The sequence below is a fragment of the Thalassophryne amazonica genome, chromosome 3 (genome assembly GCF_902500255.1).
Source record: "Thalassophryne amazonica chromosome 3, fThaAma1.1, whole genome shotgun sequence".
Lineage (NCBI taxonomy): Eukaryota > Metazoa > Chordata > Actinopteri > Batrachoidiformes > Batrachoididae > Thalassophryne > Thalassophryne amazonica.
The window spans coordinates 29,316,241-29,339,727 of NC_047105.1; the positions used below are offsets into that span (position 1 = coordinate 29,316,241).

The 23,487-nt window shown below is 41.2% G+C and overlaps 1 protein-coding gene across 1 annotated transcript in view; it reads left to right on the forward strand.

Moving 5' to 3' along the window:
* The window catches only part of grip2b (glutamate receptor interacting protein 2b), a 454,393-nt gene that overhangs the window by 352,886 nt on the left and 78,020 nt on the right, over positions 1-23,487 (forward strand).

Here is a 23,487-nt window from a genome sequence, read left to right on the forward strand (position 1 = left end):
CTGTGAATGTGAGAGCCTATTTACGGTGCATCCAGAAAGTATTCACAGCGCTTCACTTTTTCCACATTTGTTTTATGTTGTTACAGCCTTATTCCAAAATGGATGAAATTCATTTTTTTTCCTAAAAATTCTACACACAATCTCCCATAATGACAATTTGAAATAATTTTTTTTAGACTTTTGCAAATTTATTAAAAATAAAGTATGCTTTTCATCATGTTAATAAGAGACTGCATGCATGATACCCTAAAACAATTATAACGAAAAATCCGTGTCTGCTACGTTTAATCTGCGTGGAATTTAATAAACGCAAACCAAAATTCAGACATATTATATAAGTCTCGAACAAAGAAGACAGTGTTGTAAAGAACAATAATCAAGACGTTAAAGAGCAAACTTCACTTTGTCCCAAAACGACATGATCAAGAAGCGATTGTAGCTCACAGCAGCTCCCATTGAAAATAATGGAGAGACAGACTGTGATTCTTGCATGTTTACATAAAACAAACGCAATAACAACGTCTATAAACCCAGAGAATATATTCATAAGAGTTTTAGGCACAGTATAAAAATAGTTTTATGTTGCGATGTTAATGGTGTTGTCCCTGTGCAACGGTTAAAGTGCAGCCCAATCAGAGCATCTCAATGCAGTTCTCAATGTTACAACCTTCCTGGGATTTACCGCCTTCATTGTACACCTCACCTCATGTTCCTGCACCGTGAAACTAGGGCTGTTGCAGTTCAGTGATCACGCTGTGGCTGTCTCGGGTCTTTTCACCTCAAAGCATGTGAAGAAGTGGTTCAGCTCCTCCACTAGCTCAGCATCACCCTCAGTCATCATGGGTTTTTTTTCTGGACTTGTAGTGGCAACTTTACCTAATTTCTGGGTCTTTTAGTATTTCCTGTTTTTCTTGTTGTTTAATGCTGGCAAATTATACTGTATTTTTTGTCTTTCTGATCCCTGATTCTGTTTTTTCTCTCTGTTTAAGGTGCAACTCCATCCAGAGATGGTTGTGGTATTTGTGCTGGAGACCCTCCTGTCCTGTGCATCAAGAGCCTTTCCTGTATATTCGTTTTTGTAAATTGTTCTGTAATTTATGTCTGTAGCATGGCCCAAGCAGAGCGTCACCCCTTTGAGTCCGGTCTGCTTGAGGTTTCTTCCTTACCACTGCTGCTCTGGGGGTTAGTGAGGTTAGACCTATTTGTGTGAAGCGCCTTGATGCAACTCTGTTGTGATTTGGTGCTATATAAATGAAAATAAATTGAAATTGAAAATTGCTGAGGTGCTGGACTCCCGCCACACTCTCCCTTCCACGCATTCCCATGACACATGTTGTTGATGTAGAAGTGGTCCTCAATCTTCCTTTTATATGCTATCTTGGCCTCTCTGATGCCTGTCTACAGGTTGGCTCTGGCTACACTGCACTGTGCTCCATCACCAGCCCTGAAAGCGACATCACATTGCCTCCGCAGTACCTAGTCTTCCCTAGTCATGCAGGGTTTCTGATTAGGATGCACCCGTAGATTTTTGTCAACAGATGTGGTGTACTCCTCAAGGTCCTGATGTTCAAACACACTCCAATCTGTGCCCTCAGAGCCGTCCTGCATCCGATGTAGTGCCCCCTCTGGCCATGTTTTCACAGTCTTTACATTTGAGGGAGTGCTCCTCCTCCCTCTGACAGACCCAGATGTGGTAAATGTCTGGTTCTATAGCTAGTTTGAATGTTCCTATAGACTTTGTCCAGTGTGTTTACACCCCTTGTTGCACATCTAACTTGCTGGTAAAAAAAATTGGAGAGTACTGATGTCATTTCAGTACATGGTTAATGTCCCCCACTATGATGTGTACTGCATCAGGTTAAGGTTAGGGTTGGGATAGAATCAGGGTTAGTAATAGTGAGTTTTAAAAAAAACCCATCACGAAAATTTGACTCATTTTGTCACGGGAGCATGAAAAAAAAAGGTGACACTGGGCTGTGTATGGAATGAATAAAGTTGAATAGAGTGTATTCTTGTGCCATAATGTGTTTAAGGGTTTTATGTGTATGCCTGTATTTTGATGGGTGTTCAATTGATTTATGATGGTTTTGAAACGATATAATATTATACAGTTTGATTAATGATTGAAATATGTTCTTATGATGAATTATATTGAACATGTGGAACTGCTGACAGGTGTGTTGACTCTCAAATCAGTAAAGCATTTTGGTTTACGGTTTTCATAAAATAAGATATGCTTAGAAGTAAGGTGTAACATGTCTGTTTTAACATGTCACGCATTGACCATTTGAAATAAATTCATGACTAATGCCTGACATGATGTTCCATGACATGTTCAAAGGTCATGAGGTCAAGATGTGTACTGCAAATAATATTGTTACCTCTGTTTATAATCAAATGGTTTATATGGTTTACATTCATGTTTGAACTATGCTGATCAATAATGTGCAGTTGAATGATTGTGCTGTTCAAAATTAATTGCTGCTTGCTGTATTCTGTAAAATGTGAATGATCTCATACTTTGATGGTGTGAAAGAGTTTTGCTCCCAGAGGGAAAACAATGGCTGTATTATTTCTTATCTGAGCCAACCTTGAGAGTGTCTGGAGGAATACAATAACGTCGCTGTGAACTGAACTCATGGACCTTTCCTCATACAGAGCTGTAACAATAAGCTGAAGAGAGTGACTCCTTAACACTGATCTGCGTTAATTAATGAGTTATACATTGTCGCGAAGACAATGTGAGGGCGTATGTACTGATGACCTCTGCGCTTAGGTTGATTATCAGATCAGTTTCCATCACAACGTTGGACGATGCATTTTTTCACATTTTTGCACTTAGACCAAGGACATGTGAGACTAGATACCCCTTCCAAAAGGATTTCTGGACTGAAAGCTTAAAAACTTTGTTTTTGAAAAGAAGAGTGTTCATTTGCTGCACAATGCTGTGGGTATCCGTTTTGTGGCATTATTAAAAGATTTTTGCATATCCACTCTCACATGTCCTTGGTCTGAGCACAAAAATGTGAATAAATGTCCAACATGTGATGGAAACTGATCTGATAATGACCCTGAGCGCAGAGGTCACCAGTACATATGCCCTCACAAAATTATGAACACAAAACCTTTTATTCAGTTTGGTAACTTTTAGCATTGTTAGCATGCAAAGCTAATTATGAGTAAAATAACATATATTTACATTTATTCTTTACACGACCCAGTTCTGAATTTGCCAACATGAGAAGATGCTGCTGGATGAGTGTGAGTATATTGACTTACGATCATTTAGGCGTAAAAACACACGAGATGAGTTCTTGTGCCAAATATACGCCTTATGTTTTTCTTACCCATGAATACGCACTGTCATCACAAATACAGCATTGTTTGGGAACTACTTTTTGCACAGGAATTCCTCAAGCACGTTGACTGCGCGGGTGCACTAACACAGAATATACAAAAACTGTATAGTTCTTCAGCCAAAACAAGAGCGTCCACTTTTAGCTTGCCATAACCTCGTGGCACGCGTGAGAGTATGCACTAACTGCTCTGTGCAGCTCACAAATACGAGGGCTGTCAATAAAGTAACGGTCCTTTTTATTTTTTTCAAAAACTAAATGGATTTCATTCATATGTTTTTACGTCAGACATGCTTGAACCCTCGTGCGCATGCGTGAGTTTTTCCACGCCTGTCGGTGACGTCATTCGCCTGTGAGCACTCCTTGTGGGAGGAGTCGTCCAGCCCCTCGTCGGAATTCCTTTGTCTGAGAAGTTGCTGAGAGACTGGCGCGTTGTTTGATCAAAATTTTTTCTAAACCTGTGAGACACATCGAAGTGGACACGGTTCGAAAAATTAAGCTGGTTTTCAGTGAAAATTTTAACGGCTGATGAGAGATTTTGAGGTGATTCTGTCGCTTTAAGGACTTTTCACGGTGCGAGACGTCGCTCAGCGCTCTCAGGCGGCGTCATCAGCCTGTTCAAGCTGAAAACCTCCACATTTCAGGCTCTATTGATCCAGGACGTCGTGAGAGAACAGAGAAGTTTCAGAAGAAGTCGGTTTCAGCATTTTATCCGGATATTCCACTGTTAAAGGAGATTTTTTTTAATGAAAGACGTGTGGACGGGTCCGCGCGTCGGGACGCAGCCGCCGCAGCGCTCCGCCACAGGAAAAACACCTCTGTTGAAAGCCTTAAGGACAAGTTGGAACATGTCCTGCCTGTTAAACAATTTCTCATATACTCACTCCACTGAAAGCCATCAAAAGCCGCCTGGATTTTACAAATGGTTATCAACACGGAGGTGTTTTTCCTGTGCCGCTGCACCGCGTCGGCTGCGTCCCGACGCGCGGACCCGTCCGCACGTCTTTCATTAAAAAAATCTCCTTTAACAGTGGAATATCCGGATAAAATGCTGAAACCGACTTCTTCTGAAACTTCTCTGTTCTCTCACGACGTCCTGGATCAATAGAGCCTGAAATGTGGAGGTTTTCAGCTTGAACAGGCTGATGACGCTGCCTGAGAGCGCTGAGCGACGTCTCGCACCGTGAAAAGTCCTTAAAGCGACAGAATCACCTCAAAATCTCTCATCAGCCGTTAAAATTTTCACTGAAAACCAGCTTAATTTTTCGAACCATGTCCACTTCGATGTGTCTCACAGGTTTAGAAAAAATTTTGATCAAACAACGCGCCAGTCTCTCAGCAACTTCTCAGACAAAGGAATTCCGACGAGGGGCTGGATGACTCCTCCCACAAGGAGTGCTCACAGGCGAATGACGTCACCGACAGGCATGGAAAAACTCACGCATGCGCACGAGGGTTCAAGCATGTCTGACATAAAAACATATGAATGAAATCCATTTAGTTTTGGAAAAAAATAAAAAGGACCGTTACTTTATTGACAGCCCTCGTATGTTGGCATTAGTATCGGGTGGTATGTATACAGCCGTCACCATGACAATGCTGAACTTGTGGGGTAAAAAACACAAATTTTACCTGTTATTTTAATAAATGTGACCCAATTTAGTCACATTTTAACCCTCTGGGGTCGACCAAGCTTTACTGCAATCTAAATAACTTTTGAATGATATGAGATAGAAACTTACTTTTTTTTTTTTTGCTGAAAAGTTAACTCCATGGACTTTCGAGCCAGATATCAGCCAGCTTTGTACTCCTCATAGAAGCTGTGTGATGACGTGTGCAATGTGAGTGTCCACTCGGAATTGGTTCACCGTCACAAGGTTTTCCAAAATCCAATTGTAGGGCAAATTCACCTCACGTGAAAAGCCAAAGATCGTTTTCATTACTAGTTGTGCATTTGTGTTTATTGTTTGAACCTTTCTGTTGTGCAGTCTTTCACACAAGACCTCAAATTACCTTTATAAAGTGTCAAAACAGTTGTTTATTATAGTTTGCTGTGTGTTTTGAATAAATGTGTGTGAAAAATTATTTTTCGCTTTATTTTTTCCTTGCCTATTTTTGATTGTAAACCTTTATTACACTTATAAAACACAACAAAAACATATATATTCTGAAAGCACAGGCTGTACTCAAAAAAAGAGACATAAAACTTGATTGAACTCTGTTGTGATTTGGTGCTATATAAAGGAAAATAAATTGAAATTGAATTGATTGTGGGATGCAGGGACAGCTGTTAACAGCAAAAATAAAACATTTATGCCAGGCGAGTGAACTGTCCAAAAAATCCCCTCGGACCCCAGAGGGTTAACCACAAAAATCTGTTTTCTGCTCGTGTAATTATGAGAATCTTCACTAAAGCGTCATTTTGTTTTTGATCAGTCAGTGGCAGAATATTTTACCTTGACTCCAGTTTGACAAAATTACATTTTTTTATATAAAATTATGGTTAAGTGCACACTTTAAAAGACTGAACCTTTGTAAGTCCATACACTACATGTGAATGAATACACTACAACACTAAACAGAGCAATGTAGTGTATTCTATCAGATGTCAGGAAAACTGTAATGAACACTACATAGGTGAGACTAAGCAACCTTTACACAAAAGGCTATACCAGCAGAGAGGGCACCAGTGGACCTCAGTCCTCAGTTCATCTCCACCTTAAAGACACTAACCACACGTTTGAGGACAAGGAAGTTAAAATATTAGCCAGAGAGAAGAAATGGTTTGAGAGAGGGGTCAAGGAGGCATTCTTTGTGAAACGTTTGATACCCAGCCTTAACCGGGGAGGGGGTCTGAGACACGCGTTATCCCCTGTTTACAATGGGATACTCAGGTCAAAGCAGTTTCAGTCTTTTGTTCATGATAATGAGTCATTCACATCATCAGCAGAGTCGTCAAGGGAGCCATCAGGAGAGGGTCCCTCCCATCATTAGGAGGGACAGCTGCCCTGTCATTAGGAGGGTGCTAACTAGAGCACAATAGGTGCTAATTAGAGCTATTGTTTAGTCACTGGCCTATAGCAGTCTGCCTCTCGGTAGGAGGGGTCTGGTTAGGTTAAAAACTCCAGCTTTTGTGACTTCTTGATTATTCTTCTCTACAAGAGTCAAGACAGAATTCAAACCACCAGAGCAAGAATTTTAGCTGAGGAAGCTTCTGTGATTTGAAGCGAAACGTCCTCGCGTCAAGCAACCCAGTCCAGTCGAAGATTCAAGCTTTTTCTACTACACTCAACAAAAATATAAACGCAACACTTTTGGTTTTGCTCCCATTTTGTATGAGATGAACTCAAAGATCTAAAACTTTTTCCACATACACAATATCACCATTTCCCTCAAATATTGTTCACAAACCAGTCTAAATCTGTGATAGTGAGCACTTCTCCTTTGCTGAGATAATCCATCCCATCTCACAGGTGATTAGACACCATGATTAGTGCACAGGTGTGCCTTAGACTGTCCACAATAAAAGGCCACTCTGAAAGGTGCAGTTTTGTTTTATTGGGAGGGGGATACCAGTCAGTATCTGATGTGACCACCATTTGCCTCATGCAGTGCAACACATCTCCTTCGCATAGAGTTGATCAGGTTGTCAATTGTGGCCTGTGGAATGTTGGTCCACTCCTCTTCAATGGCTGTGCGAAGTTGCTGGATATTTGCAGGAACTGGTACACGCTGTCGTATACGCCGGTCCAGAGCATCCCAAACATGCTCAATGGGTGACATGTCCGGTGAGTATGCCGGCCATGCAAGAACTGGGACATTTTCAGCTTCCAAGAATTGTGTACAGATCCTTGCAACATGGGGCCGTGCATTATCCTGCTGCAACATGAGGTGATGTTCTTGGATGTATGGCACAACAATGGGCCTCAGGATCTCGTCACGGTATCTCTGTGCATTCAAAATGCCATCAATAAAATGCACCTGTGTTCTTCATCCATAACAGATGCCTGCCCATACCATAACCCCACTGCCACCATGGGCCACTCGATCCACAACATTGACATCAGAAAACCGCTCACCCACACGACGCCACACACGCTGTCTGCCATCTGCCCTGGACAGTGTGAACCGGGATTCATCCGTGAAGAGAACACCTCTCCAACGTGCCAAACGCCAGTGAATGTGAGCATTTGTCCACTCAAGTCGGTTATGACGACGAACTGGAGTCAGGTCAAGACCCCGATGAGGACGACGAGCATGCAGATGAGCTTCCCTGAGACGGTTTCTGACAGTTTGTGCAGAAATTCTTTGGTTATGCAAACCGATTGTTTCAGCAGCTGTCCGAGTGGCTGGTCTCAGACGATCTTGGAGGTGAACGTGCTGGATATGGAGGTCCTGGGCTGGTATGGTTACACGTGGTCTGCGGTTGTGAGGCTGGTTGGATGTACTGCCAAATTCTCTGAAACACCTTTGGAGACGGCTTATGGTAGAGAAATGAACATTCAATACACGAGCAACAGCTCTGGTTGACATTCCTGCTGTCAGCATGCCAATTGCATGCTCCCTCAAATCTTGCGACATCTGTGGCATTGTGCTGTGATAAAACTGCACCTTTCAGAGTGGCCTTTTATTGTGGGCAGTCTAAGGCACACCTGTGCACTAATCATGGTGTCTAATCAGCATCTTGATATGGCACACCTGTGAGGTGGGATGGATTAGCTCAGCAAAGGAGAAGTGCTCACTATCACAGATTTAGACTGGTTTGTGAACAATATTTGAGGGAATATATATATATACGAGGGTAGGCTGAAAAGTTCTAAGGCTCCCCATGAAGGAGTAATGCATTAACTGCATTATAGTGAGCCTTAGAACTTTTCAGCCTACCCTCGTATATATATTAAAAAAACACTAAACAAAGCAATGTAGTGTATTCTATCAGATGTCAGGAAAACTGTAACGAACACTACATAGGTGAGACTAAGCAACCTTTACACAAAAGGCTATACCAGCACCGCGGAGAGGGCGCCAGTGGATATATATATATATATATATATATATATATATATATATATATATATATATATATATATATATATTTTTTTTTTTTTTTTTTTTTTTTTTTTATTATTATTTATTTTTTTGTTTTTTTTGTAAATTATAATTCACTTGACCGGGATCCTGTTTTGTTTTTTGTTTTGTTTTGTTTTTTCCCCAGTTGATTTAGATTAATTGATATGTTTTTGAAAAAAAAAAAAAACAATGAACTATTAGAACAGTGCCCTTTTCCTCAAAGTTGAAGAAAGCAGGCATGAAATGATCCTGGATCAAGAATCCTGGTTGGTAAGATTAGACCATACCCATTTGAAATGCCTTGAGGTAGCTTTGTTGTGATTTAGCGCTATATTATTTTTATTGAATTGAACTGAATTAGGCAGCATGGTGGCTTAGTGGTTAGCACTGTTGCCTCACAGCGAGAAGGTCATGGGTTCAGTTCCCGTGGCCTTTCTGTGTGGAGTTTGCATGTTCTCCCCGTGGTTGCGTGGGTTTCCTCCGGGTGCTCTGGTTTCCTCCCACATCCAAAGACATGCGGGTTAGGTGGATTGGAATCTTTAAAATTGTCCTTAAGTGTGCGTGTGGGTGTGTCTGTGTTTGTTTGTCTATTTGTGGCCCTGCGACAGACTGGCGTCCTGTCCTGGGTGTACCCCGCCTCACGCCCTATGACTGCTGGGATAGGCTCCAGCCCCCCGCGACCCTTAATTGGACTAAGCGGTAGAAGATGGATGGATGGATGGATGAACTGAATTATCACCTATATTTAGTTAGTGCTTCCTCATCCCATAATCAATTTTTACCCTCGATTTCTCTGCAATTAGTATTGCAAGCATAGGCATAACCTTCAGTCAGTGACTGATTGCATCAGTCAGTCAATTGGTGAATTGGTCAGTTGGGAAGTCAATCACTTGGTTTATTATATGGTATGTGATTTTGCCAACTTCTGATTGGCCCATTTGCCACTTTCTGAGCTGTACCACATGCCGAGTTGACCACTGGTGGAACCGAGTTCACTGCTGGTACAGCCGAGTACACCTCGCGTACAGTGTAGTGCTAGCCAATGGAGTGATGCATTCTATCAATAACGACCAATCAGATAACGCGATACAACACCTACTTTGGCCCGCTTCGAGTCATGTCGACGCCGTGTACACAATGCAGTAAAAACTAAGGGCACAGAAAAAAAAACGCTGCTGGCTGCAGCAGCTCGTCAGTCTTCTCTCACAAATGTGTTTAAATACAGTCCATAAAAGTCCTGCTCACAAACTTATTGCCAGAGACAGGACATGTCCACATCAAGTATAACTCCAGACATCTCCACATTTACTCACAGATGGTTCGTTCACGCACGAGCATGCGCAGCTCACACACGCATCTCGCGGTCAAAGTAGGAAAGATAAACTATAACAGAACTCAGAGTGCAGACCTGCAGCTCAGCACAAATATAATCTAGAAGATAAATCAGAGTGCACAGTCTGTCTGCAGCCAAACTGCACTCTAATTCCTCTGTGCAGAGAACCTGCAGACTGCGTTCTCACCCTCTCTCTGCCCCCTGCTGCGCGCACCTGACGCAGACATTCCTGCATGGTCATGACACCATAGGAAACTCGAGGCAGCCCCGGTGTGAAAGGGCCTTTAGAGATTGTGCTCATGAAGTATTTTGGACCTGTTGGTGCAGTATGACAGTAATAATAAAGAGCTGAAACTTGAGATTGATTTTTCAATTTTAGTATGTTTGACAAACTCCCAATTTTCTTATAATAAAGAGCTGAAACTTGAGATTGATTTTTCAATTTTAGTATGTTTGACAAACTCCCAATTTTCTTGTTTACCATATAATAAAACAGTTATAGACTTTTAATTTCGGTGTACCCGTGATTACGCAGACCTGGTCAGGATGGGGTTCACCTCAAGGCCTCGGTGAACCCCATCCTGACCAGGTCCACGTAATCACGGGTACACCTCATCAAAAGTCTATAATTGTATAGAATCAGTCAGTCAATCAATGAATCAATCCATTGTTGAATCATTCACTTGGTGTAAAATTCATTTCACAAGTCAGTAAGTCAGTCACTTGGTGAGTCAGTGAGTGAGTGAGTGAGTGAGTCATTCACCGAGTTAGTCATAGCCAGTGAGTCAGTTCTAATCAGTGAGTTAGCAGGTGTGTCAGTGAGTGAATCAGTCACAGTGACTTAGTAATTCAGAGTCGGTGAGTTAGTTATAATCTGTGAGTCACTTGTGAATCAGTGATAATCACTGAGTTAGTGACTGCATCAGTTGGTGAATCAGTCACTCAGTGAGTCAGTCATTTAGAGAGTCAGTCATTCAGTGAGTCAGTTATAATCACTGAGTCAGTGAGTGACTGACTCTGTTTGTAACAGACTAAGTGACTGACTCACTGATTATGGATGACTCACTGAGTCAGTCACACATGATCAGTAAGGAAGTGAGATAGTGGGTCCCCAGAAGGACCATCAGTAACTCTGCATGTTGAAGATTTTGGTTTCTGACAGATACAGGTGAGGAAAAGAGAACCAACGTAGTTTGGGTCATGTTGGCATTTTTGAACATAGTAATTAGTGGTTTATTATTTTGTCTATTCATACAGGGATGTTGCCACAGTGGAATGTGTCTGGGCTTATTCAGTTAATGTGATGTATGAAGACTCGCTGCTAATGACAGGGCCCCGGTGTCCATTAAGACCCCTCCTGTTTGTTTCTGTGAGTCAGCCAAAAAGGTTTTTCCTTATTCATCTATCAAACAGCCAATCATTTATCAAATGAGTGAACACATAACCTTCCGGGGTGAGGTAACTATGCAGTAATTCAGAAATACTTCGGTCTTTGCTGCAGCTGAGTGTTATGGCGGTACCGGGAATTAGAAGTTGACTCAAGATACTGCAAGACACGGAAGGCGAGTATTACCGCTTCATGGAACAGAATTTTATCTGGTGGGGTCCTTCTGTTCAGCTGAGGCTTAAGTTGATGCTGCTAATTTGATGCAGTGAAATGAAGTTTCTAGTATTTACAGAAATTGTGCAATAATTATTTAAACACAGTGGAAATTGACAGCTGAAATCTCTGATAAACCTTTTTGTATCCTTTCCCTAAACCATGATTTGAACTATCTTTGTTTTCAGGTCATTTGAGAGTTGTTTAGAGGCTCCCATGTTGCCACTCTTTAGTAGAGATGCAAAGAGGGGAAACATTTGTAATTAGTCACCTTAAATTCCCTTTCTCAATATTGGATTTGCCTGTGTAAGGAGGTCAAGGATCAATGAGTTTACCAAACCAATTTTGTGTTTCAATAATTAGAGCTAAATGTAATGTAAATCACTAAAATGACAAGGGTGCCCAATTTTATGCACCTGCCCTATTTTGTTTAAATAATGATTGCACACTTTCTGTAAATACTAGAAACTTCATTTCACTTCTGTGTTTGTCTGCTATATGATATATTTAACTGAAATTGCTGATCCAGACAACCAATGATTTATAAAAGAAAATCATAGAAATCATCAGGGGTGCACAAATTTTTACATACAACTGTAGATGTTGGTTGCTGTCACGAAGTTCCTGGATCTGTTGATTGTGTTGACCACGTAAGCTGAGAGGAGAGTGTGTGGTGGATCAGGCCTGCCCCAGTTGAGTCCATGTTGGCCAGGTAATTCTGTTGTGGTGATACCAGGAACTAGAAGTGGACTCAAGATGCTGCAAGACAAGTGTTAAAGAAAAACGGTTTATTTTAATACAGCTGGACAACCAAATAGTGATACTGCAAATGATGGAGACAAGGAGACGGAGACACTGGAGGATGTGCTGCAGGAGCGGGAAAACCAGGCTTTCCAGTGGAACTGGTGGTGGCTGTGGGCTGCACAAAACAAGGCCAAAATTAGAATTCACTACAAAAGCTGACAGGTCAAGAATTCCTTCAAAAAGACATGGAAAACTACTGGAGGCCAGTGTTACCACTCCATGAAATGGAATTATCTGGTGGCGTCCTTCACTTCATCTGAGGCTTATGTAGGTGCCGCTAATTTGTTGCTGGTGTGCCGCAGCCATAGGTGTTGGTGCTGATCAGCTCCACTGGCAGGAAACACAGGAAGGAGGGGAGAAAAACAAAACGGGAGCCAGACTGATTCCCAGACCACCACACTGAGTAGCTCAAATGCAGCACAAATCAAAAGGCTGCATTTCCATTTCTTACAGAAACAAAATTGCCACTGACTGCTGCCAGAATGCGGAGCCTCCAGAGTGTAAAAGTAAGAATCTTACCCAAAATGAAAAGGAATGACATGAGATGGAGTGTGCAGACGCACAGTATTGTTATATGTTTGTTCTGGTTTCATTCTCAATGCCCATGAGGGTGATACAAGGATCTGAGCTAACCAACAAGGGGAAATTTTCACTTGAAACAAGAGCAATCAAAGATTTCTGACGTCCATCAATCCGGATCCGGATCACCCCAAAATTCAGTGGAGTCTTCCATGCCCTAATATCTATCTGTGGTGCAAATTTGGTGAGAATATGTGAAGTAGTTTTGAAGAAATCCTTCAAAGCCTATATAAAGTGAATCTTGATCCAGAATCCAGATCTGGATCACCTCCAACATTCAGTGGAATCTTCCATGACCTAATATGTATCCATGGTGAAAATTTGGTGAGAATCTGTGAAGTAGTTTTGACATAATCCTTCAAAGCCTATATAAAGTGAATCTTGACCCAGAATCCGGATTCGTATCCAGATCACCTCCAAAATTTAATGGAGACTTCCATGACCTAATATGTACCCATGGTGAAAATGTGAGAATCTGTGAAGTAGTTTTGACATAATCTTTCAAATCCTATATAAAGTGAAACTTGATATCTGTGGATTGTTGTTGTGTAGTTTTATTGTTTTGTATATATCAATCAATCAATCAATTTTTTTTATATAGCGCCAAATCACAACAAACAGTTGCCCCAAGGCGCTTTATATTGTAAGGCAAGGCCATACAATAATTATGTAAAACCCCAACGGTCAAAATGACCCCCTGTGAGCAAGCACTTGGCTACAGTGGGAAGGAAAAACTCCCTTTTAACAGGAAGAAACCTCCAGCAGAACCAGGCTCAGGGAGGGGCAGTCTTCTGCTGGGACTGGTTGGGGCTGAGGGAGAGAACCAGGAAAAGACATGCTGTGGAGGGAGCAGAGATCGATCACTAATGATTAAATGCAGAGTGGTGCATACAGAGCAAAAAGAGAAAGAAACAGTGCATCATGGGAACCCCCCAGCAGTCTACGTCTATAGCAGCATAACTAAGGGATGGTTCAGGGTCACCTGATCCAGCCCTAACTATAAGCTTTAGCAAAAAGGAAAGTTTTAAGCCTAATCTTAAAAGTAGAGAGGGTGTCTGTCTCCCTGATCTGAATTGGGAGCTGGTTCCACAGGAGAGGAGCCTGAAAGCTGAAGGCTCTGCCTCCCATTCTACTCTTACAAACCCTAGGAACTACAAGTAAGCCTGCAGTCTGAGAGCGAAGCGCTCTATTGGGGTGATATGGTACTACGAGGTCCCTAAGATAAGATTGGACCTGATTATTCAAAACCTTATAAGTAAGAAGAAGAATTTTAAATTCTATTCTAGAATTAACAGGAAGCCAATGAAGAGAGGCCAATATATGATATAATATTTTTATTATATCATTGTTTTATCATAATATAATTGTTTTGTATAAATGATATAATAATTGATCAACATATTGATTTATTCTGCCTTACAGAAACCTGGTTACAGCAGGATGAATATGTTAGTTTAAATGAGTCAACACCCCCAAGTCACACTAACTGCCAGAACGCTCGTAGCACGGGCCGAGGCGGAGGATTAGCAGCAATCTTCCACTCCAGCTTATTAATTAATCAAAAACCCAGACAGAGCTTTAATTCATTTGAAGCTTGTCTCTTAGTCTTGTCCATCCAAATTGGAAGTCCCAAAAACCAGTTTTATTTGTTGTTATCTACCTGGTCATTACTGTGAGTTTCTCTGTGAATTTTCGGACCTTTTGTCTGACTTAGTGCTTAGCTCAGATAAGATAATTATAGTGGGCGATTTTAACATCCACACAGATGCTGAGAATGACAGCCTCAACACTGCATTTAATCTATTGTTAGACTCGATTGGCTTTGCTCAAAATGTAAATGAGTCCACCCACCACTTTAATCATACCTTAGATCTTGTTCTGACTTATGGTATGGAAATTGAAGACTTAACAGTATTCCCTGAAAACCCCCTTCTGTCTGATCATTTCTTAATAACATTTACATTTACTCTGATGGACTACCCAGCAGTGGGGAATAAGTTTGATTACAGTAGAAGTCTTTCAGAAAGCGCTGTAACTAGGTTTAAGGATATGATTCCTTCTTTATGTTCTCCAGTGCCATATACCAACACAGGGCAGAGTAGCTACCTAAACTCTGTGAGTGAGATAGATTATCTCATCAATAGTTTTATATCCTCATTGAGGACAACTTTGGATGCTGTAGCTCCTCTGAAAAAGAGAGCCTTAAATCAGAAGTGCCTGACTCCGTGGTATAACTCACAAACTCGCAGCTTAAAGCAGATAACCCGTAAGCTGGAGAGGAAATGGCGTCTCACTAATTTAGAAGATCTTCACTTAGCCTGGAAAAAGAGTCTGTTGCTCTATAAAAAAAAAAAGCCCTCCATAAAGCTAGGACATCTTTCTACTCATCACTAATTGAAGAAAATAAGAACAACCCCAGGTTTCTTTTCAGCACTGTAGCCAGGCTGACAAAGAGTCAGAGCTCTATTGAGCCGAGTATTCCTTTAACTTTAACTAGTAATGATTTCATGACTTTCCTTGCCTATAAAATTTAACTATTAGAGAAAAAATTACTCATAACCATCCCAAAGACATATCGTTCTCTTTGGCTGCTTTCAGTGATGCCGGTATTTGGTTAGACTCTTTCTCTCCGATTGTTCTGTCTGAGTTATTTTCATTAGTTACTTCCTCCAAACCATCAACATGTCTGCTTTTTTGCATTTGCGCAATATCTCTAAAATTAGAAAGGTCTTGTCTCAGAGTGATGCTGAAAAACTAATTCATGCATTTATTTCCTCTAGACTGGACTATTGTAATTCATTATTATCAGGTTGTCTTAAAAGTTCCCCGAAAAGCCTTCAGTTAATTCAAAATGCTGCAGCTAGAGTACTGACAGGGACTAGAAGGAGAGAGCATATCTCACCCATATTGGCCTCTCTTCTTTGGCTTCCTGTTAATTCTAGAATAGAATTTAAAATTCTTCTTCTTACTTATAAGGTTTTGAATAATCAGGTCCCATCTTATCTTAGGGACCTCATAGTACCATATCACCCCAATAGAGCGCATCTCTCTCAGACTGCAGGCTTACTTGTAGTTCCTAGGGTTTGTAAGAGTAGAATGGGAGGCAGAGCCTTCAGCTTTCAGGCTCCTCTCCTCTGGAACCAGCTCCCAATTCGGATCAGGGAGACAGACACCCTCTCTACTTTTAAGATTAGGCTTAAAACTTTCCTTTTTGCTAAAGCTTATAGTTAGGGCTGGATCAGGTGACCCTGAACCATCCCTTAGTTATGCTGCTATAGACTTAGACTGCTGGGGGGTTCCCATGATGCACTGAGTGTTTCTTTCTCTTTTTGCTCTGTATACACCACTCTGCATTTAATCATTAGTGATTGATCTCTGCTCCCCTCCACAGCATGTCTTTTTCCTGGTTCTTTCCCTCAGCCCCAACCAGTCCCAGCAGAAGACTGCCCCTCCCTGAGCCTGGTTCTGCTGGAGGTTTCTTCCTGTTAAAAGGGAGTTTTTCCTAACCACTGTCGTGCTTGCTCACAGGGGGTCGTTTTGACCGTTGGGGTTTTTCTGTAATTATTGTATGGCTTTGCCTTACAATATAAAGCGCCTTGGGGCAACTGTTTGTTGTGATTTGGCGCTATATAAATAAAATTGATTTGATTTGATTTGATTTATATTTTGTGAAGAGTTTTGATTTGGAGGAAAGCCCAATATACGAGGGCTGTCAATAAAGTAACGGTCCTTTTTATTTTTTTCAAAAACTATATGGATTTCATTCATATGTTTTTACGTCAGACATGCTTGAACCCTCGTGCGCATGCGTGAGTTTTTTCCACGCCTGTCGGTGACGTCATTCGCCTATGAGCACTCCTTGTGGGAGGAGTCGTCCAGCCCCTCGTCGGAATTCCTTTGTCTGAGAAGTTGCTGAGACACTGGCGCTTTGTTTGATCAAAATTTTTTCTAAACCTGTGAGACACATCGAAGTGGACACGGTTCGAAAAATTAAGCTGGTTTTCAGTGAAAATTTTAACGGCTGATGAGAGATTTTGAGGTGATTCTGTCGCTTTAAGGACTTCCCACGGTGCGAGACGTCGCTCAGCGCTCTCAGCCGCCGTCGTCAGCCTGTTCAAGCTGAAAACCTCCACATTTCAGGCTCTATTGATCCAGGACGTCGTGAGAGAACAGAGAAGTTTCAGAAGAAGTCGGTTTCAGCATTTTATCCGGATATTCCACTGTTAAAGGAGATTTGTTAATGAAAGACGTGCGGACGGGTCCGCGCGTCAGGATGCAGCCGCCGCGACGCTCACACCTCCGTTGAAAGCCTTAAGGACAAGTTGGAACATGTCCTGCCTGTTAAACAATTTCTCATATACTCACTCCACTGAAAGCCATCAAAAGCCGCCTGGATTTTACAAATGGTTATCAACACGGAGGTGTTTTTCCTGTGCCGCCGCACCGCGTCGGCTGCGTCCCCGACGCCGCGGATCCGTCCGCACGTCTTTCATTAAAAAAATCTCCTTTAACAGTGGAATATCCAGAAAAAGGGCTGAAACCGACTTCTTCTGAAAATTCTCTGTCTCTCACGACGTCCCTGGATCAATAGAGCCTGAAATGTGGAGGTTTTCAGCTTGAACGGCTGACGACGGCGGCTGAGAGCGCTGAGCGACGTCTCGCATCGTGGGAAGTCCTTTAAAGCGACAGAATCACCTCAAAATCTCTCATCAGCCGTTAAAATTTTCACTGAAAACCAGCTTAATTTTTCGAACCGTGTCCACTTCGATGTGTCTCACAGGTTTAGAAAAAATTTTGATCAAACAAAGCGCCAGTCTCTCAGCAACTTCTCAGACAAAGAATTCCGACGAGGGGCTGGACGACTCCTCCACAAGGAGTGCTCACAGGCGAATGACGTCACCGACAGGCATGGAAAACTCACGCATGCGCACGAGGTTCAAGCATATCTGACGTAAAAACATATGAATGAAATCCATATAGTTTTTGAAAAAAAAAAAAAAAAGGACCGTTACTTTATTGACAGCCCTCGTAAATAGTCATTGTAATCATTGTTATTAATAATGAGCAGTGATGCCGGTAACGCGTTACTCTAATCTGACCACTTTTTTTAGTAACGAGTAATCTAACGCGTTAATCTTTCCAAATCAGTAATCAGATTAAAGTTACTTCTCCATGTCACTGTGCGTTATTATTATTTTTCATTGTGGGTCGACAGCAGCATATAAACTTGGTCCGTGGGCAGGGGGTCGGGTTCGACTGACTGCCCACTTAAAGTGAGCTGTGAGCTTTTCATCCGCGTTTTTTTTTTTGCAGCTGCTCGACTCGTCCTCACTCATTAAAGCGCGGTGATCAGCAACACTGCACTGAGCTTTACAAAGACATTTTTATACTTTTTTTTCCTCCTTTATTTAGAATTCTGAGCTGAGCCGCTCTTTATCTGGTCATTAAAAACAGCTGAGCCTCCGCGACGTGTCAACAACTAACACTATTTTCCACTCAAATGCACCTAAACTCTCTTTCTGAGGACCACATGATGTGAAAACGCAATAAAACTTTCTTACCTGTAAATCTGGTCATGTTTTCTGCATAAATAAATGTAATCCATTCTTTGTGCTCAAACGCCAAAGCAGGGGCGAATCCAGATGGAATGGGGGCGTGGGGCAAGGATGTGCCCCCCCCAACACCCCTAGATTAAAGGTCCAGTTTTGAAGCCGTTTTTTACTACAACTACTAATATTGCTTAAAATAATAATAATTTCGACAAGTAAAATGTTTAGAGAGAATTTAAATGTTAGAAAAATGTTAGAATTTAATAGTTACATTTATAAAAAATGTAGGTTCGAAATTGCAAGTTTTACTGTTACAGTGCTGTCAACAGTTAAATATGAGGTCAAGAAAGAGGTCTTTATTTTACTTTTTATAAAACAAGTATTTATTTTCATTGAAGTCAAGAAAGGGTGACTATAAAGTGAATTTTGGCAAAACAGGTATCATTGTCATGTTGAGGTGGCAGAGGGTTGTTGTCGACAGCTGGGAAAAGTAACTTAAAAAGTAACTAGTAATCTAACTTAGTTACTTTTACAATTGAGTAATCAGTAAAGTAACTAAGTTACTTTTTCAAGGAGTAATCAGTAATCAGTAATTGGATTACTTTTTCAAAGTAACTGTGGCAACACTGATAATGAGTGTATGATTTTAGGTATTTATTTATTACCTCTGCCAAGGATGTAATAAAATCATTAGCGTTTTTTATTTATTTATTTGTCTGTCTGTTAGCAGGATTTCATCAAAACTACTGCACAGACTTTGACGAAATCGTCACCACAGATAGATATTAGGCCATGGAAAACTTCATTAAATTTTGGAGGTGTTGTGGGTCCACATTCTGGATCAAGATTTCACTTTATATAAGCTTTGAAGAATTATGTCAGGGGTGCCCAAACTTTTTTGAACCGAGATCTACTTTTAAAGTTCCTGAGACAGCCGTGTGTAAATAATTATTATAATAACTGTAATTAATAATGAATGCATGATCTTGAGGTATATATTGTAAGTCATACTGGAGTATAAATTACAAGATAATCCTAAACTAGTAAAACAAATAAATAAACTTACACTCCAGAAAATATGATACTACTACTACTTCCTTCTTCACAAAAGATCTACATTTGTATTTGTTAACTAAACTATTAACTACTACAACTAAATTAAGTAAAAGTATTTACACACCAAAGTGATGACATGCACAGTGTGTGATATGTCAAATCAAATCAAATCAATTTTATTTATATAGCGCCAAATCACAACAAACAGTTGTCCCAAGGCGCTTTATATTGTAAGGCAAAGCCATACAATAATTACAGAAAAACCCCAACAGTCAAAACGACCCCCTTTGAGCAAGCACTTGGCAACAGAGGGAAGGAAAAACTCCCTTTTAACAGGAAGAAACCTCCAGCAGAACCAGGCTCAGGGAGGGGCAGTCTTCTGCTGGGACTGGTTGGGGCTGAGGGAGAGAACCGGGAAAAAGACATGCTGTGGAGGGGAGCAGAGATCAATCACTAATGATTAAATGCAGAGTGGTGCATACAGAGCAAAAGAGAAAGAAACACTCAATGCATTATGGGAACCCCCCAGCAGTCTAAGTCTATAGCAGCATAACTAAGGGATGGTTCAGGGTCACCTGATCCAGCCCTAACTATAAGCTTTAGCAAAAAGGAAAGTTTTAAGCCTAAACTTAAAAGTAGAGAGGGTGTCTGTCTCCCTGATCCGAATTGGGAGCTGGTTCCACAGGAGAGGAGCCTGAAGCTGAAGGCTCTGCCTCCCATTTCTACTCTTACAAACCCTAGGAACTACAAGTAAGCCTGCAGTCTGAGAGCGAAGTGCTCTATTGGGGTGATATGGTACTATGAGGTCCCTGAGATAAGAAGGGACCTGACTATTCAAAACCTTATAAGTAAGAAGAAGAATTTTAAATTCTATTCTAGAATTAACAGGAAGCCAATGAAGAGAGGACAATATGGGTGAGATATGCTCTCTCCTTCTAGTCCCCGTCAGTACTCTAGCTGCAGCATTTTGAATTAAATGAAGGCTTTTCAAGGAACTTTTAGGACAACCTGATAATAATGAATTACAATAGTCCAGCCTAGAGGAAATAAATGCATGAAATAGTTTTTCAGCATCACTCTGAGACAAGACCTTTCTAATTTTAGAGATATTGCGTAAATGCAAAAAAGCAGTCTTACATATTTGTTTAATATGCGCTTTGAATGACATATCCTGATCAAAAATGACTACAAGATTTCTCACAGTATTACTAGAGGTCAGGGTAATGCCATCCAGAGTAAGGATCTGGTTAGACACCATGTTTCTAAGATTTGTGGGGCCAAGTACAATAACTTCAGTTTTATCTGAGTTTAAAAGCAGGAAATTAGAGGTCATCCATGTCCTTATGTGTGTAAGGCAATCCTGCAGTTTAGCTAATTGGTGTGTGTCCTCTGGCTTCATGGATAGATAAAGCTAATAATACTGCCTAAGGGAAGCATGTATAAAGTGAATAAAATTGGTCCTAGCACAGAACCTTGTGGAACAGACTTAACCTTAGTCTGTGAAGAAGATTCCCCATTTACATGAACAAATTGTCAATCAATCAATCAATCAATTTTTTTATATAGCGCCAAATCACAACAAACAGTTGCCCCAAGGCGCTTTATATTGTAAGGCAAGGCCATACAATAATTATGTAAAACCAGTTTTATCTGAGTTTAAAAGCAGGAAATTAGAGGTCATCCATGTCTTTATGTCTGTAAGACAATCCTGCAGTTTAGCTAATTGGTGTGTGTCCTCTGGCTTCATGGATAGATAAAGCCGGGTATCATCTGCGTAACAATGAAAATTTAAGCAATACCGTCTAATAATACTGCCTAAGGGAAGCATGTATAAAGTGAATAAAATTGGTCCTAGCACAGAACCTTGTGGAACTCCATAATTAACTTTAGTCTGTGAAGAAGATTCCCCATTTACATGAACAAGTTGTAATCTATTAGACAAATATGATTCAAACCACCGCAGCGCAGTGCCTTTAATACCTATGGCATACTCTAATCTCTGTAATAAAATTTTATGGTCAACAGTATCAAAAGCAGCACTGAGGTCTAACAGAACAAGCACAGAGATGAGTCCACTGTCCGAGGCCATAAGAAGATCATTTGTAACCTTCACCAATGCTGTTTCTGTACTATGATGAATTCTAAAACCTGACTGAAACTCTTCAAATAGACCATTCCTGTTGTATGGCTGGGGGGCCTGGCTGCCTTTTTGTTTCTGTCTTTTGTTTTTCCTTCCAGGTGGCTTGCATTTGGGACTGAGTGGCTGTGTTGCTGAGGTTATCAGGACCTCACCCTGATCACCTGCGGCTCGTCAGGACTCACAGCTGTGGTGCATCTATATGGATTGGAACATGGTGGCATTTAAGACTGGAGTATACAGTGTGTATTTGCCAGAGACTCCACCTTGTGACCAGACGGGTGAGATCGTCGTCTCGGGAGCCATCTCATCATCAGTGGATGCAGAGAACGTCCAGGGTTTGATGCACGGTCTGTGAAAGAGGAGGGGGTGAGGTCTCACTCTCGTCAGCACACTTCCTGAGGTACATTAGATTTTGTGACTAACGTTTATACAGTCAGTAAATGTGGTGTCCCTCACACCTTATTATATTGAGCTGTACGTTAGTCATGTATCGGCTTCCACTGCAGTGGAGTTTTGTGAACTGGATGTTCCATGCCTGCAGGTTGGGAAGCTGATTAGTAATTAAGCCAGGAAGTGTTTGCTGTTTATGTACACCTTTGAGTGGTCTCTCTGTGTGTAGAGTGTGGACTCACATAATGGTTCCTTCTCTCACAGACTCGGTTTGTTGCGGCCACCTGGGGGGTGTCGGCGGGGTCCTTGGGTCCGAACGGCTTCTGGCTCCGGACCGTTAGCGCTGCTGGGAGCGTACCGTATCACCACCACGCCAGACCGCACATTCTTTTGTTGTTTTGTATCACATCACTGTTATGTATTAAATTCAGTTAGCCTTTGTACCGTGCTCTGCTTATTTCATACTGGGTCCTTCAAACGCTGGTCGGTTCTCCGAGCTGCGTCCGACACATAACAATTCCTCTGCAGATGATCAGTTAGCTGTTTTACAACTACCCTTTCAAGAATTTTTGAGAGAAAAGGAAGGTTGGAGATTGGCCTATAATTAGCTAAGATAGCTGGGTCAAGTGATGGCTTTTTAAGTAATGGTTTAATTACTGCCACCTTAAAAGCCTGTGGTACATAGCCAACTAACAAAGATAGATTGATCATATTTAAGATCGAAGCATTAAATAATGGTAGGGCTTCCTTGAGCAGCCTGGTAGGAATGGGGTCTAATAAACATGTTGATGGTTTGGATGAAGTAACTAATGAAAATAACTCAGACAGAACAATCGGAGAGAAAGAGTCTAACCAAATACCGGCATCACTGAAAGCAGCCAAAGATAACGATACGTCTTTGGGATGGTTATGAGTAATTTTTTCTCTAATAGTTAAAATTTTGTTAGCAAAGAAAGTCATGAAGTCATTACTAGTTAAAGTTAATGGAATACTCAGCTCAATAGAGCTCTGACTCTTTGTCAGCCTGGCTACAGTGCTGAAAAGAAACCTGGGGTTGTTCTTATTTTCTTCAATTAGTGATGAGTAGAAGATGTCCTAGCTTTAGGGAGGGCTTTTTTTATAGAGCAACAGACTCTTTTTCCAGGCTAAGTGAAGATCTTCTAAATCAGTGAGATGCCATTTCCTCTCCAACTTACGGGTTATCTGCTTTAAACTACGAGTTTGTGAGTTATACATTTACATGAACAAATTGTAATCTGTTAGATAAATATGATTCAAACCACCGCAGCACATATGTCAGTGTAAGCATCCTGTAGAGCAACAGTGTCTCACGATGGTGAAGATGGTGTAGTGTTTCTTAGCAAGTTATAACTCAGCAGGTTAGTTTTACTGATTAGCTGTTACCCTTAAGATTAAAGTATTAATCATCTGTGCACTGAAACCCTGCACTGTGGCCCTTCATGGTGCAACGCTGCCCCACCCCTGATATAAATAACAGCAAGAATCCTGAAGATAGTGCTTCACTTTCAGATCACCTCCATCTGCACCACAAACGCAGCAAAGGAACCTTCTCATTGCTGAATCTGCCACCTTTCCATGTTTCTCATTCC